Here is a 19,803-nt window from a genome sequence, read left to right on the forward strand (position 1 = left end):
TCCCCCTGTCTCTCTGTGCTCTGTCTCTCTCATCAAAAATAAATAAAATATAAAAAAAAAAAAAATTAAAAAAAAAGCTAACACATTTTGAAAAGAGACTTGTGGTTCAGGCGAGCTCATGTTGGCTTCTGGGGCTGCCTTAGCTGTTCCTGCCTGAGGCTGGCAGAGGTTTGAAGAGGCTTCCCAGGAACCGGTGAAGTGTTGTGTATAAAAGTAGAAACAGCCCCAGGTGGGGTTCCAGGATCCTGCCGGAGCGAATTCACAGCCAGACCCGAGGATTGGCTACTGCAGCTTCTTAATAATGAAGCCGAAGGGTTTATCAATTCTGTCCAAATTTCATTATTTCAGTGATTGTTGAACATGTCACTGTGAGTTTCCAAACCTTCTGACTTAGTGAGAATTCTATTTTAATTAGAAGATCCTCAGTCTGCCATTCTTGTTTCTGTCTGAGAGTATGTTAGACATGGCATTGGGTCGTGAATATTTCTCCCCTCACTTGGATGATTGCCCATGCTGGTTAATTCCAGCGACAACACATTTGCAGCTGCTCATTGGATCTTTGCATTTTCAATTTGCAGGAGTAGACAGAGGGGTGCCTCAAAGGAGTTTGGGCACTTTCAAAACCACTTGGCTTTCTTTGCATTGTGTACACGTTATTCTGTTTTCTCGGCACCTAACTGATGGGAAAGTCTCGTTGACGTAGGGACCGGAAGGGCATAATCTTTGGTTCATCATTCTGTGTAGTTAGAGGCGGGGTTGTGAAATAAAGAGACTGTTCTTTCTTACTTGCTTTTTTGCTTACTAAATTATGTTTAAAGAGAGCAAAATTGTTGTTGTTTCCTGATAAATTAATTGATTCTGAACAAAGTTGGAGAGATTTTGACGAAGGAACTTCATGTCTAGAATTTATACAGCATCTCCAATCCTCGTTCCCTTCCTTCAACAGCTCCCCCCCCGCCGACACTTACACATACACATACATCACACCACACACTTAAACACTCACTTTAAATTCCATCTAAAGAGGCATTATTATTATGATCATTAATTATGTCTTTGTGCTGTGTATCAAGGATGGAAAAGAAATATCAAACCTCTCTCCAAGCCAGTGTTACAGAAGGGAAACGTACTAGCCAACAAAGAAAACTTCTGGCTCCTTCCTACGCATCTTAACACTTCTTACCCCTGAATTAAACACAATTTAGTCCAGCAAATATTTTTTAGGCAACTGCTGTGTACAAGGCACTGTGCTAGCTTTCAGGAGTATGGCTAAGAAGAGTAACACTCTTCCCATGCTCTTGAGAAGGTGCTGAAAATGAAGGAAGAATGTAAAAAAGAAAAATAAAGGGTAAGTGGAAAGCCCTCACTCATTTTTAAGGCGAGTTTCTTTCTCCATCATGGAGACTTTTCCAGCAATCTCTGGTCGGATTCCTGTCAGCCCTGGCCCCCGTACTGCCTGGGTTCAACTCCCAGCTTCCCCACCTACTGGTTCTGAGCACCTTACTTCTCAGCCCCTGGCTGTCCTCATCTACACACTGGGAAGCCAGGAGGGCTCCTCACAGAGCTGCTGTGCGGATCACACGAGCATGTGGGTGTGTGCGTGCGTCTGTGTGTGTGTGTGTGTGTGTGTGTGTGTGTGAGTCACACACGGTGGCTCTCACAACAGTGACCGCAAGACAAACACTCACCCCCAGTCAGCTACTGTCTAACCCAGAGCTTCATTCTGTTTTAAGTTTGGAATTCAAATTGGTCCCAGTTCAGATTCTTTACAGAGAGGTTTCTTTTTCTTTTTTTTTACTTTTTGACTTTGGGGAGCCAGGATACCTCTTCATTTTTAGAAGTCTTTAGGTATTGGTTTTTAGAAGGGTTCAGAGAGAAGAAAGAGCAAGGATTGTCCCTAAACCGTTGTCCCTAAACTACCCCTCCCTGCCCAACACACACACATTTCGCTCATCTTTTACCTGTAGGACCACCCTTCACTCTGTGGGCAAATCCCATTTATTTCCATCTCCATACTGTTCACATTCTTCCCCACCTGTCTCTGCCTTTTATAATTCCTTACTTCGTCTAGGCCCCATACCTCTGTCGGTATAAACTTTACCGCATATATCCTTCCTGCAGGAATATTGCCCACCATTTCAGCTAGTGCATATGCCTTTCAAACCACACTATTCATTGCATATGACCTTAAGATTGTTCTTTTGTGATTCAAATGCCAACCAGACTACCAACCTTGAAGCCAGACCAATTTAAACTTGGTTGCACCTTCTGCAGTGGATAGCACTGTTCTAAGTCAGTTTCCTTATCTAAAAACCAGGACTAATATGCTTAATAGACTGAGCCACCCAGGCGCCCTGGGCATACTCTACTCTTGAGCAGTTGCACTGTTGATCATTTTCATTATTATATACATGTTGTCACATTGCTCTTTGTGCCTTTGTATTATCCATTTTGTCTCACTCTGAGGGAAATGAATTAGAGAGAAGTAGAATAATCAACATCACATATTTTGTGTGTTTTTGTGCTCATGCTAAACCATGGGCTGACATTTTGCAATTAGTCTAGATTTATCAGACAAGACTGAGCCCAGACAGAAAGCACTCTGGTGGCTTTTACTTAACATGAAAATAGTCAGTTCCTCCTGCCTCTTCAGATACCCTTACCAGCTTCATGCTGACTAGACACTCCCAGGCAGGGAAAGAAGGCTCACTTCCTAAAAACCAAAATGAAATTCTTGCACTTTCCCCTTAAAATCTAATTATACATATCTTCCTTATTAAAATTAAAAAAAATTTTTTTTAACGTTTATTTATTTTTGATACAGAGAGAGACAGAGCATGAACGGGGGAGGGTCAGAGAGAGAGGGAGACACAGAATCTGAAACAGGCTCCAGGCTCTGAGCTGTCAGCACAGAGCCCGACGCGGGGCTCGAACTCATGGACCGCGAGATCATGACTTGAGCCGAAGTCAGCTGCTTAACTGACTGAGCCACCCAGGCGCCCCTTAAAAAATTTTTTAATGTTTATTTATTTTTGAGAGATAGAGAGAAACAGAATGTGAAGGGCGAAGAGGCAGAGAGAGAGGGAGACACAGAATCTGAAGCAGGTTCCAGGCTCTGAGCTGTCAGCACCGAGCCCAAAGCGGGGCTCAAACTCACGAACCACAAGATCAGGGCCTGAACCGAAGTCAGCACTTAACCAACTGAGCCACCTAGGTGCCTCCAGATTATACTTTAAAATTAGTTATATTCTGATAAAAATTGCTTATCTAAAGCTCAGTTTATGTTTTTTTTTTTTTTTACTACCCATCATTATTATTCCCAGCTATTATGGGTATGTTAATATTCTGGCTAAATGAAAGAAGTCACAACATCATGTAAAGATCACCAATTTTCAAAGAATTAAAGTTTGAATACATGGTAAAAGGACATCGATCATAAATTGAACAAAAGGTAGATTAGCAAATAATCTGATCATATATATATATATATATTTGTTAATTATAATTTATATTTCCCTGTGTAATTTGTTTTCAGATCCATTTTAAATATATCAATCTGGATAACATAGTGAGAATTTTTTTTTCCCTCTTTTGTAAAGCTAGTATTAAATTAATGGCTGGTCTTAAAATCAAGGACCTCTTTGAATCAAGAAATTATTAAGATAAAAATGAATGTGCTAAGACTACACATAAGTTTTCATTTTCTTCTCTCTGCTGGTATTTTCATGGGTGAGCATGTGCACAGTAAGAAAAAACAAAAGAAAACATAAACACTGTGAATATAATCTCTTCACCTCTTTGTTTAGTGTTGTTAAAAACAAAACAACAGGCCCCAAATGGAGTCACTTATGCTAAACTCCACGTCACCAAACTGAGACTTAAAATTAGTTACAATACCGGCCCCTTCCAAAAATGGAATTGTAGACCAGTCGATCAGGAATCCCTTAAGCAGCAATAGTTAGGTCATCTGCTGGATTGATGCCTGCCATTCCCTAAACCAAAGTAGCCTTGCAATAACCAGTCTACTTCCCGCCCCCCGCCCCCACACGTAACTTCCTTGTTCCTGCTCCCTTCTGTCTATAGAAGCCTTCCATTTTGCATAACTCCTCAGAGCTCCTTTTTACCTGCAGGATGGGATACTGCCCAGTTCATGAATCGTTGAATAAAACAATATGATCTTTACAATTTACTCAGTTGAATTTTGTTTTTTTGACAGCGGGGAGAAGACGATTTAAACTCAGTTTCTTGGCCACCTATTTTAAATATGAAACCCTTTAGACACCAGTAGATAGTTTGTAGGTCCCTGTGTTAAGGGCTTACCAGATTACAGAGAGAATATGACGTGGCCTAGCCTCAGGGATCTGCAACCAATGGAGAATTCTGGAAGCATTCAATGGGATGATGAAATTTAATAGTGCAAAATGTGTTCAAAGGCAGGCAAGATTGCTGAATATGTTTAGGGGAAACTGAGCAACTCTTCATGGAAGTTACATATTGAAATATTTTCTTTTTTTTTTTTAATTAAATTTTTTAAAAAAATTTATTTATTGAGAGAGAGAGAGACAAAGAGAGAGAGAGAGAGAGAGAGAGAGAATGAGGAAATCCCAAGCAGGCTCTATGCTGTCAGAATGGAGCCTGACTCAGGGCTTGGTCCCACAAACTGTGAGATCATGTCCTTAGCTGAGATCAAGAGTCAGATGCCTGGGGCGCCTGGGTGGCGCAGTCGGTTAAGCGTCCGACTTCAGCCAGGTCACGATCTCGCGGTCCGTGAGTTCGAGCCCCGCGTCAGGCTCTGGGCTGATGGCTCGGAGCCTGGAGCCTGTTTCCGATTCTGTGTCTCCCTCTCTCTCTGCCCCTCCCCTGTTCATGCTCTGTCTCTCTCTGTCCCAAAAATAAATAAAAAACGTTGAAAAAAAATTAAAAAAAAAAAAAAAAAAAAAAAAAAAAAAAAAAAAGAGTCAGATGCCTAACCAACCCAGGCATCCTAGAAATATTTTCTCAATATTGGAAAAAAGCACCCCAAATGTAATCGTCTGAGTTGGTTGATTAGTTGGCTATGTCATTAAAAACAAAAACTCTTGTCAGATTAGCTAGATCTCAAAATGTAATCGGTTTTCTTACAACACACCTTGTTATAAACTTAGCAGTAAAAAATTCAAATAACATTTCTCAAGAAACAAATAAAACAACAAGAGACCTATACAGAGCAAGTACGTGATAAGACAACATCAGCCAATAACCAAGTGTTAATACTGTCTTTGGGCATCGAAGTCTTTAAAAAAAAAAAAAAAAAAACTGGTCTGACAATATATTTTTTTTAGATTGGCCCTGATACGGTGCCTTGCAAAGATTATGACTCTAGGACATTTGTATGTATGATGCCTATCGTCATAATATGTCATTCCATCAGTATTAACATCATTGTGCAACCGGCCCAGCATTACTCAGTCCTGCGCATGTGCTCATATCCTGCTCTAGAAATTAGTAAAATATTAATGTGGTTCCTTTAAGCACACAACAACTATCTGGACTTCTGAGCCATCAGCCATAATAAGTCACCTTGCATAAACATACTTTCCAAGGGTAATCAGACTCGTCAATAATTTGCATCCTCACCCCAGGCCATCCGAAAATTCTGTCAGGGAGAAAAAGCTCCAGGGCACTGTGGTTTTCCCCCTCCAGTGTTTATCTTATAATTGTTTTCTTTTTCTTTTTCCTCTTAAGAAAAAGCTTTCTGGTGTTCCAAACTCAGTGTAATTCCTGATTCGCACTCCGAGAGGGGAAGATGAACAAAGGGTTCTCTCCAAGTTCTTTATATTCCCGGAGGCACCTGCTGTAGATCTGGGGAGGGCAGGTTCTGTTCTCTCCCCACAGCAGGAGCTGGCTGCTGGTGGGAGCCAGCTGCCGGTGCCACCTGGGTCTGTGCTTGGGGTCCGCAAGTCCACAGTGCCGGAGAGCTCCCTCCAAGGGCACAAAGGCTGCACGGCTGGCATCTAAGCCTGTGCAGACACGGGAAAGGAAGGGTGGCAAGGGAGAGGAGGAAACTTACCTGTCCTGTCTTCTGCCCTCCAGCCTGACCAACGGGGACCACGGCAGCACAGGGCCAACGACTCTGTTGGATTGCCCCAACCGTGTATGCAGCTGCTGGCCAGGTGCCGCCTCTTGTCAGCAGGGCTATAAATAAGGCACTGTCCAGAGCTCAGGAGATAAGAACCCAACCCCTTGCTCCCGCAAGCCTTTTAAGGTATCCAAATTAAAGGAGCCTCAGCCCCCAGATGGGAAGGGGCTGCTGGCTCCCCATTTGGCCTGCCCGCCTCAAGGACATCCCAGGCCCCGCATATGTTCCAGCAATTCAAAGAGCAGTGGAAGGGGGAAGCCACAGGGCTGGGAAGGGATCTCACTTTGTCTGACAACCGGCAGAGCCTCTGGGCAGGCTGCCCGAGGCTCCATTGCTGGGAACCCCTCAGATTAGGGGGCTCGCCTGGAGGCACAGAAGGGGAAGGAAACTTCCCCCAGACCACACAGTGCCTCTGTAGGGTGGTGTGGATTTTTATCACCGCCTCTTGGAAGGAGCACACTGACCATCTCCCCTGGCTTCAGGGGCCTTCATTTGGGTGAAAGAGATTCGAGGAAGACCAAGGATTGGCTTAACACTGGGCATGTGGGAAGCTAGAAGAGGAGTGCATTTACAGAAGCCCTCTCTCCCCAGCCTCCCGGCTCATGCATGGTTGGGAGGGATGCTTGGGCTGCCAATCCCTTTCTTTATAGAGTTATTATAGAGATTTTTAGAACCATAGGCTAGAAGAGGAGAAAGAAGACAGATTGGGGATGCAACAGTTCCTGAGTCACCCCTGAATTTCTTATTTCCACAAGGCGTTTCATCCATGGCGAGGGGTGGGGAGAAGGACAGCCGGGGTCGGCTATTTGCCAACCGCCGTCTGCGTTACCACCGCCGCGGCTCCACATCTGGGAATTTATCCCGAGGAAAGAATCGTGGATGTGGACGGAGATACAGCTGCAGGGACATTTCTTGCAGCTCTTTGAATAACTGGGGAAAGTTGGAAAGAGCCAAAATGACTAACAACAGAGACTTAAGGTTAAACGAGGAATAGTATAGCTATAAGGGGAACCCTGCAACCTTTAGAAATGTCATAGAAGAGTACTTAATAGCATAGCAACAATATTATGACATACTGGTAGTAAAAATGCAGGTCACTTTAAGGGAAGGTTGCTGGGTGTATGTGCAAGAAGTTGCTCCACACGCATACTCTGGAAGGAACGTGCGCCTAATGTGAAAATGTGGCTATGGCTGGATGATGGGATTACGGCTGATGTCGTTTTCTTCTTTGGCTTACACGTCGTCTCTAAATTGCTGGCGATGATCTTGTGTTACTTTTATCACAGGAACATTAATTTCGTTTGAAACCCAAGTTTCTGAAAATCAGAAAAGAGCTTTTTGTGTTTCTGCATTAATGGACCCGACTTGATTTTAGGATTACAGAATTCCTTGGGGTCTCCCCAGTATTTGGAAAAACCTGTGTGGGGGTCAGTGGCTTTTTTTTCAATACCGATACGAACAATATGATGTAGAACGCCAATAGAGTCCCTGAGCACCCCTGTCAGGGCGAAAGTGAGTCAAGAAGAGAGAGAGGAGAAAACAACCACAGCCACACAAAAGAAAGTAAAATATGCACAAAGAGAAAGAGGAATCTGAAAATAAGAAAGCTTATGTAATAGGGGTGATAGAAAACACCCATCTGCCCTTTATCTGACCTAACCTGTCCCCATCTATGCTCTGACTGGGACATAATAAAGGCTCTCTGTGCCTTCTATTCGAAGAATGTGTCCTCCTCAAGGCATTTGAGGGGGGACTGTTGGGATGGAGGCTCATTGTTGGGATGAGCGCTGGCTGTTGTATATGAGCCAATTTGACAATAAATTATATTAAAAAAAAAAAAAAAAAGAACATGCATGTCCTGAAGACGCCTTCCTTTTTGATTGTATTGGATTTAAGGAATGACCTCCACCTTGACTGTGTATGTCAGTGACATGTGCCACTGATACGTGTAATTGGAAGAGGGGCTCCCCTCCCCCTGGGCTCCCAGGGCTGGAGGTACAGCAGGGCCCTAACACTGTAATGTCTGCTCCTCTGGCTGCAGGCACTAGACTGGGGTCCCTCTATGGATAGGACCTGGTCTACAGCCCACAGTGGGTGGTGTCAAAGCTTTTGCGTCGCGTTGCTGTTACAGGAATAGGCTCTCTCTCAGACACCACCGAGTGACAGAGCCTGGAATCTGAAGCTGAGCAACGCTCAGGACTGTTCTTTGGAACTTGGGGTGCCAAAGATCTTCTTGGATGGCCCCGTCTGTGTTAGCTCTAACCACCTTCCTCAGGTTTCAGCCAGCTTACTCACGGGCATGTGCCCTGCAGATATCTGATGAGAAGGGAGACTCTGGCCTCAGGTCAGGCCCTGCGGGTCGGGGCACAGTGTCCCTCCACAAGGGAAGAGATTAGTGCAGGGGAGGGTGAAGGGGGCTCCTCTTGGAGGAAGTTGGGCTGAAGCCAGGCACTGGAGCCTTTGTGACAGGCAGCCTATTAGGGCTGCTGTACGGTCTCACCAGCCTGTGGGGCTCTGGCCTGAACTCCAGGAACAGCTGTTGGAAGCATCCCGGTGTGCCGTTCTCCCTCCTCCATGCTGACTCATTCCCGCCCCTTCACAGGGGCATACTGCATGCACACAGTCTTGGGGTGGGTGGCACCTGACACATTGTGCCTGCTGACAGTCACCCCGGAGCAGACATATGTGGGAGGGAACAGCATCTGCCTTCGGAGGCTGCGTCCCAGGATCTGAGTGGCGGTCAGGGACAATCGGATGTGGATGTGGCTCTTGCTTCTCTTCCACAATAACGACAGAAAAGGCTGACAGGTGTTTCTTGGTCCCATTTCCTAAATCCCAGAGACCAAAGCCAAAGGACATATAGGTCTGGAACAAACACTGAAAAAATTTATTTTTTAATATTTATTTATTTTTGAGAGAGAGGCAGAGTGCGAGCAGGGGAGGGACAGAGACAGAGGGAGACACAGAATCCGAAGCCGGCTCGGATGACGCCGCGGGGCTTGAACCCTTAAGCCATGAGGTCAGGACCGGAGCTGAAGTCGGATGCTTAACCGACTGAGCCACCCAGGCACCCCTGGAACAAACATTTTTATTTGATTCAGCAAATATGCCTTGAGTTGCCGCCCAGGAACCAGAAACTGGTAGGCGCAGGATGGTAGGAAGATAGAGACCCCTCCAGAAGACGTATGAGCCCTAGAAGTGTGCTCCTGGCCACCAGCCTGCTTGAGGGCACCCACCACTGCCAGCATCTCTGCTCCCGGGGCCCATGCTCACAGGGCCTTCGCCCGTGGGGCTCATGAAATCTCACTCACCCATCAGGACTCTTCACTTTTTGTGAAATAAATATTCACTGAGAACGTTCCATGTCCCAAGCACTTGGCTAGATCCGGGAGCCTCAACTCTGAACACATAGAAGACCCTTACCTCGAGGAGCTTAGAGTCTATCAGCGGTTGTACTCACACAGCCCGTGAGCCTGAGCCTCTCACCTTAAACCCGGAGCATCTTTCTCTCGTGGTCACTGTAGACGCCATTGACTGTTGCTGCCCCATACTCACCCCTGTCACCAATGCTCCTTGCTGTGGTTGGGTTGGGCAGGCTTAACCTTTCCGTGAAGCTGTTTCTGCTGCTTCTGGAAGCTACCAGAGCTGAGTTTTATAAGTGGGATAGGATGCCTCCCTCAGCCACCTGAGTGGGGCACTAGGCCCTCTGCTGTGGATCCGGGAGCCAGAAGCCTGTGCCTTTCATCCGTCTCCAGGGCCAGGGTGGCCTCCTAGCCTGCTTGCTGCCGGGACGGCCTTTTCCTCCTCACCCTCCCTGAGATGGGAAGGCCCAGGGAGCATATGCCCCTGACCCTAGCTGGAAGGAACTCGTCTCCTTCACCCCACACAGATTTTTCCCCTGTTGGATTAGTAGATTCTGTGGCAGAAGAAGATGAGCTAGTCAAGGAGCCAGAGAATGAGGAGCCGATCAGGAGAGGAAGCACTTAGGGCGGAGGCCAGAAGCCTGGAGGGGACGGACGGTCTCGGGAAGGAGGGCCTAGACCAGCGTCACCTCTTGTAGGCTGGGAAGAGCCAGGGTGAAGCAGAGTCCTGTTCTTCTATACGGAGAAGTCCTCAGATGCAGACCCAGCATGCGTCACGGGTGCCACAGAGAGTGGTTTCTGAAATGTGTTGCCTACTGAGTGCTTATCCGCAGCAGCGGGGAGGACGCGCCCGATCCTTGCTGCCATGTCCTTGTTTTCCAATGAATACTTTTCGTGATCTAGCGACTCCATTTGCTATCGCTGAAATCTCTACATAAACATTCCTTCTGCACTTCCCAGAATAATAAACAGGCCAGAAAGGCTGCATAAACGTCCCATAGTGTAAATACGTCTGCGAACGGCCCTGGAATGTTTCAACCTGAAAAACAGCATCACCATTTGTTGGTGTGATAGAGTCCAGGCAGCTCTTCTTTTTTGGACTTGGCTTCTGCTGAGCTAGTCTGGGTATTGAAATAAACCACGTTACCCAGCCAGACAGTTAACTCAATAAGGATGGGGGTCTCAGTGTCCTTCCTGTTAGCGGGCACATATGTGAGAAGAAAAAAGCCTCAGCTTTTCTCAGCTAAGATTCCCTTGATCCAACAGGTCACATGGCTTCAAGTCAGGTGACAAAAATACACAAAAATGCCTATCAGATCTGCTCTGGGAATCTTTAGCATGTGGTTCACATGTTGAAAGCAGCTTGGTGATTCTTTGCCTAGAGTTACTTGTAGTTCAGTAGGGATCAACAATTTTGATCAAAGGGACGGACCTTTAACTGGTGACCAGTTGAGACTTAATTAGGAGCTGAAGGAGAATTTGGGTCCCTTCCTAGCCTCTGCATCCAGACATGAAGTCTCTCCCAGATGTGACTCATCTGTTGCTGTAGATAATCGGCTATAATTAGGTCAGCAAGCCTATAATTCTAGAACCATTTACAATAATGGAGACATTTGCATGGTGGAGACATTAGAAAAACCCTCCCTGTCCCCCAGAGGGGTGATGTTAGGATTCCTGGAGTGGCAGCATGGAGGGATGTCTTCTGTTCCCCCCCCCCCGTGACCCCCACCTTGACCTTTGCTCTGTGCCCAGGAGGCTGATGTGAACAAGCATCAAAGGGTTCATTTGTTCTCTGGGTTTTGCTTGGGTTTAGCCAATAGAAGGAACCAGCAAGAAATCAGAAGACAGGACAGTGATGTCAGATTCTTGGTGCGTGGATCCTCCCTGCAGGGATGCCGCAGGTGAGCTGTTTCCCTCTGGGAAGGCCCCTCTCTGGGCTCTGGGAACAGTTCCTTCTCCTTGACCTAAGGATGAAGGGCATCATAACTCTCAAGGTTCTGCACTGGCCCTCATTGGTTTCCCCAAATGCTTCCCACACCTCTGTTAATAGTTCCTTTGTTAAAACTCTCCTCCTCGGATGCCTGGGTCGCTCCGTCGGTTAAGCATCCAACTTTGGCTCAGGTCATGATCTCCCCGCTTGCGAGTTCGAGCCCTGCGTTGGGCTCTGTGCTGACAGCTCAGAGCCTGGAGCCTGCTTCATATTCTGTGTTTCCCTCTCTCTCTGTCCCTCCCCCACTTGTGCTCAGTTTCTCTCTCACTCTCAAAAATAAATAAACATTAAAAAAATTAAAACAACAACTCTCCTCCAATGACCTCGGTTGGGTGTGGCATCTCTTTCCTGCCTGAACACTGATACAGAGGAGAAAGACTGAATGTCTTTGGAAGCAGTGAGAGAGACAAAGAACTGGTTCCATGTCTCACCCCTAGTCCCCCACCCCACAGAGCCGTGAATGAAAAAGAGGGGTGTGGATTCTCTGACAGGTGGGAACCTCTGTGTTGCTGCCACTGATGTGGACAAGAGATTGCCTTGGATGATGGGATTATCTGGCACTCACTGTGTGGGTCACATAAGCCTCCAGATTCTGGTGCAGTGATGGTCAGGTAACCACCCAATGGTGCCAAGGGAAGAATTTCCTACCGTGTTGGTGGTGGTAGGTACCCAGAATCCTAATGAAGTTATTTTAAGGGAGATAAAGCAATATTTCCTGTAACCTGCATTTCTAGACTAAGATACACACATGCTTAATTTAATTTAATTTAATTTAATTTTAATTTTAATTTTATTCTAAAGATTTAAGTAATCTCTACTCTCAACATGGGGCTTGAACTCACAACCCCAAGATCAAGAGTCGCACACTGCACTGACTGAGCCAGCCAGGTGCCCCCACACGTGTTTTGGCAACAACATACCTGCCATTTATTGACCTCTTAAGATGTGTGAGATGCAGTCTGAGGGGCCGTCGTCCGTCCCTTTCTCTCAGTGAAACTGTGAAACACATAACAATTTTTATGGTAAACTAATCTTTGGGGAGCACGGGGTTAATGTTCAATGTTATTATTATACAGTTATTCTACTCTGTTTGTTTATTCTTCCTCCTACAGAGGTGGAGGTGGGACCTCGAAGCTGCAGGAGTCTGAGAGTCTGAAGGCAGATCCAGCTTGTCCCCAAAGACAGGGGCTTCCAAGAGCGGGAGGTTCACCAGTTCACAGGCACTGCCCCGGTTGCTGGAAACTTTCTGTTTTCTGAGTGCCAGTTGCTTTCGTCAAGTGGCTGACTCGTGGCCAGAAAAGGCAGAGGGGAGAAACAGCAGGCCTTCAGCCAACCTAGCCTTCAGCGGATAGACATTCTTTTCCCACCACTGCGCAAGCCTACCCTTCAGTGCTGCTCACTCATCAAAATGGAAACGAAGAGCACAGAGGAAGTGAGGAGAAGAGTCATTTGTCTTCTGTTTCCCTCATGATCAGGTGAGATGCATTCCTCACTCCTTTCCCAGATGACTAACGGGTTATCAGTGTTATTAATGCAATAACCCCTGTCAACCTATGTGTGCCCAGCTCTCTAGATCTAGATCTGACTTCCTTAGGGTCCAGGATAGCGTCACCTTGCTTCAAAAGGTCAAAGGATCCAACCAATTACGAAGCAAGATGGTTTTATGAGTCACTCAGAGCATGACCCTTATGACTCACTTTGGACTTCCAAAGGTTATTTTGAAATGTTCTAAATGCCCAGATTTATGGGTACAAGTTCCAGGGGAAAACGACAAGGTAAATGTATATATACCTACCTACGTACATATACACACACATATATATACATATTTTAGTTTATTTATTTAGTTATTTATTTTGAGAGAGGGAAAGAGCACGAGTTGGGGAAGTTCAGAGAGAGAGAATCCTGAGCAGGCTCTGTGCTGTCAGCGCAGAGCTGGGTGTGGGGCCTGATCTCGCAAACCGAGAGATCATGACCTGAGCAGAAACCAAGAGTCGGACGCTTAACTGACTGAGTCACCGAGGCACCTCATAAAGTAAATATTTACTTTTTTAATCTTATTTATTTTTTTTTATTGTAGTAAAATACACGTAACGTGACATTTACCGTCTTAACCATTCAAGCGAACAGTTCTCACACTGACGTGCGACCACCCATTTACCTCCGGAAATTTCCACCTTTCCAAAGTGAACCTGTGTGCCCGCTGAACTGTGACTCCCGTGTCCCTCTCCCCTAACCTGGAAGCCACTGTTCTTTCTGTCCCTGAATTCGAAAACCTTTGGGACCTCATGCAAACAAAATCCTACAGGATTTTTCCTCTAGTGGGAACAACAGATTATTTTCGTTTATATGCTCACACTTCACTTTGGACACCAAATGTGTGGGGTTTTCTCTACACCAATCAATTCTCCAGTTCTCTGGGACACGAATAGTGTCCTTCAATCCACTTCAGTTCCGACACCATCCACTTAGAGCAAGTGTCAGATCCCACAGGTTAAGGGGCTCAGTCCCACCAGACTGACTTGACTTCAGATGCCAGTCACGAGTCTGGGACTTCCTTCTGATTTCTGTCCAACAGGCTATACATCAGAAGTTCCTACACGCCCCCCTCCTTGGGTTCTACAATTTGCTACAACAGCTCACAGAACTCAAGGAAACACTTCATTTATGTTTATCCCTTGAGTATAAAGGATTCAACTCAGGAACAGCCAGACGGGAGAGATGTATAGGGCAAGGTCTATGAGAAGGGGCACAGCGCTTCTATGCCCTCTCCAGGGGCACCACCCTCTGGCACTTCCATGTATTCACCAACCTGAAGTCTGCTCAATGCTGTTCTTTTGGGATTTTTCTGGAGGCTTCATTATGTGGGCACAACTGATTAAATCATTGGCCATAGGGAATTAAGTCAAAGTCCAGCCCCCTTTTCTTCTCCTCAGAGGTTGGGGGGTGGGGCTCAAAGTTCCAACATGGTGGCTTCTCCTGGCAACCAGCACCTCCCCCCCCCCCCCTTAGGGGCTTTCCAAAAGTCACTTCATTCACTTAAACTCAGGTGTGGTTGGAAGGGGCTGGTTACGAATAACAAAAAGTGCTACAAAGTTGTTGTTTCAGAGCTCAGGACAAAAGCCAAATATTATAACAAAAGGCGCCCCTTTTGCTCTTATCCCTTAGAAATTACAAGGGATTTAGGGGACGAAGAGCCAGGGACAAACACACCCAATGTCCTCAAGTTTCACCCATGTTGCAGGTGTCAGAACTTCCTTTTTTTTCTTTAATTTTAATTTTTTTTTTTGTTTTTGAGAAAGAGAGAGAGAGAGAGAGAGTGGAGATGAGGGGCAGAGAGAGAGGGACAGAGAGACTCTTAAGCCCAGTGCGGAGCCCCACAGAGCCGACATAGGGCTCAATCTCACGGCCGTGAGGTCATGACCTGAGCCAAAATCAAGAGTTGGTTGCCTAACCCACTGAGCCACCCAGGTGCCCCAGCATTTCCTTCCTTTTTCAGGCTCAATAATATTCCATCGTATGGACAGAGCACATTTTATTTATCCACTCGCTGGTGGATGGACCCTTGGGCGGCACGAGGTAAATGTTTGCTTTTTCCATTAAGTCCCCTCATACTCTTCAAAATAAACATGGGTGAATGTAATTTAAAAATCCGAAGAGTTCAGCCCTTGTGCCTCAGTTAGGATGAATATCAGAAGAGCGGGTGCTTCATGACCCTTTCCCTACCTTAAAGTCGTTAGCACCAGTTAGGAAGCATCAACCAGTTTGTTGAAAGCTACGCCACCGTGAGGGGCAGTATGTCTAAGACCTTGCCTATGGAAGCACTCTGTAAGGGAGGTGAGACTGTCATTTTCTCAATCCAAAGGACATGGAGCACTGTCCCGCCACCCCGCCAGGCCCAGGGGCAGAACGGGAGGGGCGCCGGCCCCGCTCTCAGGGAGCTTACAGTGGCCTCCGCTCCCCACGGCATGGGGACTGCACTGGTCCATGCAAAGACGGAGCCTGGGTGGCCCAGGTCCACTCCTCAGCCCTTCCCCTGCCCGCTCTGCTCTGCAGCTCCAGGGCCATGTCACCGGGGACATGTCCCAGCTCCTGTCTCTGGTTGCTGCTTCCAGGGGCTCAGCTGGGGGGGGGGGGGGGGGGGGGAGGGGAGATGGCTGCAGGAAGGGAGAGTGGAAGTTTCTCCCCTCTGCCTATGGCAGTGTCTCAGGCAGCAGCTACCGCTCTTGGTCCCTGTCCCCAGCTCCTGGGTGCCCTCATGCTGCCTCTCACTGAGGCCCACGGTGGCCTTGTCCTGCTCATCCCAGTTCTGTCTTGGCTCCTCTATGGCCCTCCGCATTATATCCCCTCCGTTGAAATTACTTAACGTGGATTCTGTCTTCCTATTTAGACGTTTTCAACTCTTTTTAGAAGGACACACAGATTTTGTGCCAACTAAAGTCTCATTATATATGAATGGACAAATGAACTAAAAATGTATCAGTATTGTGAGTCGACCTAATTTATCTTCTCATGTTTAAGTTAGCTTCTTATCCTCTAAGAGCAGGAGAGAGATGCTTCGAGAAGGCCTGTTCCTTACTTGTCCCTACTCAGTGACTAGCAGGTTGTAGGCGGAATTAGCTAAATGTAGCCCACATTTGGGAGAAACAGGGAGGTGGGACTATGTATCTGGAAGGAGCAAGAGTATGTTTAGTTAAAAAAAAAAGCTGCTCAGGTCGTTCTAATGAATCTTTGCTTCCACATCCAGCTTCTCTGAGAACTGTCCTCAAAGGCGTTTAAAACAATCCTCCCTTAAGAAAAACCTAGAGGGGCTCCTGGGTGGCTCAGTCGGTTTCGTGTCGGACTCTTGATTTCAACTCAGGTTATGATCTCACCGTTCGTGAATTTGAGCCCCGCATTGGTGTCCATGCTGACAGTGCGGAACTTGCTTGGGATTCCCTCCTTCCCTCTCTCTCTGCCCCTCCCCACTAGTTTTCCCTCTCTCTCTCAAAATAAATAAATAAACTTAAAAAAGAAAAGACTAGAGAGCAGAATCTCTTGTGTTCCTTTATCTTGACCTGCCATAGACGTATTATTGAAGACTTACTCTATCCAATAGCAATATACTTTGAGAGTTTTGTTCTTTCAGTCATTTGTTCATTCATGCATGCATTCATTCATTCAATAAAATCCATTCAGATTGCCTTGTAAGGGTAAGGTGTTATGTCATTACACACGACCCTCAGTATTCATTTCTCCCAGTGGCTTCTCCTTAGCTTATAAAACCTCTGTTTTTGCCATGGTAAGGGGAAATTTCCAGATGAAATCCATGGTTAGTGATTCATTCCTAACTCCCTTAACTGACTTTTAACACCTTGTTTTATCTTTATTCACTCGTTAGCTTTGTGGAGTAGAATTAAGTTTGGTCTAGGGGTGTCTGGGTGGCTCAGTCAATTAAGCATCCGACACTTGTTTTTGCCTCATGTCATGATCTCATAGTTGTGAGATCAAGCCCCACATTGGTCTCTGTGCTGACAGTGCTTGGGATTCTCTCTCTGTCTCTCTCTGCCCCTCCTTGTTCTCTCTGTCTCTGTCTCTGTTTCTCTCTCGAAAAAAAGTCTGGTCCAGTACCATTTGGAAACTATTATCTCATGTACATCAAATTGTTAGCAAAGAAACAAACAGCTTTAAAACTAGCAGCTTTAAAATCCCAGGAGAGGCTAACCTTTCAGACTGCCGTCACTGATACTAACTTGTGCTCAGCACATGTGCACAGTTTAGACATCAGACCCAAGCGAGAAAGAAGTCTTGGAAACACAGTGCAACAGCTGTTGCTGTGATAACTGATGTTTATTTTCTGTGACCATCTCAGAGTCACTTTTGGCACCCGGGATCCCAGGCCCTGGCACTGGTCTGGCCAAGTGCTGATGGCGAGCTTCTAGAACTACGGTGAGGGGAACAGGTTTATTTTGATCTGCTTAGCACTATGAAGAGAATTTACGAATGGGAGTAGAGACTGGTTCAAGAGGCAAGAGTAGAATGAGTGGTGAGTTACCAAGGAAAACACATAGAGCTTCTGAATTTGGAAGCTGGATGTCCAACTAATCGTCAGGTGCTGAAACTCATCCAATGGGCTATTTCATACGATTGAGATAAGGGAAGACATAACATTGAAACTGACGAGAAAACATTGAATCGGGTCACATTAAGTGGCAGAAAATACCATATACAAAGGTTGATAGGTAAACACAAGCTAGAGGAAATATTTACAATAGATATGACAAAGTATTAATATCCCTAAAGTAGATTTTGTATGGATTACTATGACTAAGGTAAAGCATCCACTAAGAAGAGCAGGTCAGCTCCATAAAGCTGGTCATTCACAATGCAACGCCCAAGGAAGAGCCAATGACATTATTAAAATGTGCCCGACCTCATTCATCATAAAAGAAATGCAAATAAAACCAAAATGGAGACGTCATGCTTTTCTGTCAGATGGGGAAAAATAAGAAGTTGGTGTTACTCAATGTTGACGGAGCCAGAATGAAACGGCACCTCCCGTGCACTGTGAGTGGGACTACAAAATTAGGTCAGATTTCTGGAAGCTGTCTAACAATGTTAACATTTAAAATGAGCATGCCAATTTGATGTAGCTATCCCTTTTCAGGAACTCTGTTGTAAGAAGATATTTGATATGTTTGATAAGGTATAGATGCAAGGATTTTCATCGTAGATTCACCCACAGCATAAAAAATGGGAACAGCCTGAACGCTCATCTAGGGTTTTCCTTAAATAAATTACTATACATTAAAAGCCATGTAATCCCTTGCACACAATTCAGTTCTTAAGATGAAATAGCACTATATATATTGACTGAGTAAAATATCTACAACATATGTTAGGTTAAAAAATGCCTATTATAAAATAGCATGAAAAGCCGGATTCCACTGATGTAAGATAGCATATGATCAGCTGTGTGTTTACACATGTACTGTGGCGACAGCTGTCCAGAGATGTGTTCAGTAGAATGTGAACATTAAATCTGGCAGGTCTTCTGTGTGGGGTGGAAAATTGGGTAGTTTTTATTTAATGCTTTATACTTTTCTAGTTGATTGTTTTTTTTATAATGAGCACGTATAATTTTGGTCAGGAAAAAAAGGAGGGTCATTTTATTAAAATGACAAATCTTTGGGGCGCCTGGGTGGCTCAGTCGGTTAAGCGTCCGACTTCGGCTCAGGTCACGATCTCACGGTCCGTGGGTTCGAGCCCCGCGTCGGGCTCTGTGCTGACAGCTCAGAGCCCGGAGCCTGTTTCGGATTCTGTGTCTCCCTCTCTCTGCCCCTCCCCTGTTCATGTTCTGTCTCTCTCTGTCTCAAAAATAAATAAACGTTAAAAAAATGACAAATCTTCATAGAGATTCACTGAACTAGAATGTAAACTCTACTTCCTGGATTCTCTGTCCAAACTTTCCCCCACATTCTTGTACTGCCGTTTTACCCTCCATCAGCACCCCCAAAACCTTAGGTTCTGCCTATGAGCGGTTAGTACGGTGGGAGGCAAGGAATGGTACACTAGAAACTTCTGGGGCTCCCATTTTGAAAAATAGGATGGTTGCCGGGGTCCCCCTCCGTCAGTTTGCAGAAGATTTCCCCATCCTGTTCTGAACACTCCCGTGCCAACAATGGCAACAATGTCAAAAGTGTCTGCGCCATCCGAGTGGACACTTCATTCCCGGCTCAAAATTCTGTTTCCACAGAAGCACCAAGCTAATAATTGCAGGGTACAGTCATCTTCCTGGACATCAGCCAAAGAATGGTTACAATCCTCTTGCCGAACCTCCAGTTTTTCCTTAATGATCCATGTTCCAGCTTCCAAATGCCCACATTTAAAAAACTGAATGAATCTTTTGGGGCGCCTGGGTGGCTCAGTCAGCTGAGCGTCAGACTTTGGCTCAGGTGCCTGGATGGCTCAGTTGGTTGAGCGTCTGACTTCAGCTCAGGTAATGATCTCACAGTCTGTGAGTTCAAGCCCCGCGTCGGGCTCTGTGCTGACAGCTCAGAGCCTGGAGCCTGCTTGGGATTCTGTGTCTCCCTCTCTCTGTTCCTCCCCTGCTCGCACTCTGTCTCTCTCTCTCAAAAATTATTTACATAAAGATTTTTTAAAAATTAAAAAAAAAACCAACTGAATTTTTTTCTCTACAGCTTTTATCTTGATGAAAATTCTCAGGTGCTGTATTTTGCTTCATGTGGCAACCTTCCAGTTGCTTGATTCTGGTTGCACTGAGTCTTTTTTGACTTAGAGCAACCAGAATTCCCAAAGACAGAATTCGCCGTGATTTATGCGGGAATGATGTT

General features: G+C 45.8%; 1 protein-coding gene across 2 annotated transcripts in view; it reads right to left on the reverse strand.

Annotated features, from left to right (window-relative positions):
- The window catches only part of FHL2 (four and a half LIM domains 2), a 65,981-nt gene extending 59,808 nt beyond the window's left edge, over nt 1-6,173 (reverse strand). The window contains exon 1 of one of the 2 annotated variants that reach the window (XM_058684588.1): nt 6,050-6,173. The gene's annotated coding sequence lies outside the window, so the exon portion shown is untranslated. The remainder of the gene's footprint in view (nt 1-6,049) is intronic. The other variant, XM_058684585.1, reaches the window with a different exon arrangement.
- Nucleotides 6,174-19,803: the final 13,630 nt, after the last annotated feature.

Source organism: Neofelis nebulosa, chromosome 9, assembly GCF_028018385.1.
Source record: "Neofelis nebulosa isolate mNeoNeb1 chromosome 9, mNeoNeb1.pri, whole genome shotgun sequence".
In the NCBI taxonomy this organism is placed as follows: Eukaryota; Metazoa; Chordata; class Mammalia; order Carnivora; family Felidae; genus Neofelis; species Neofelis nebulosa.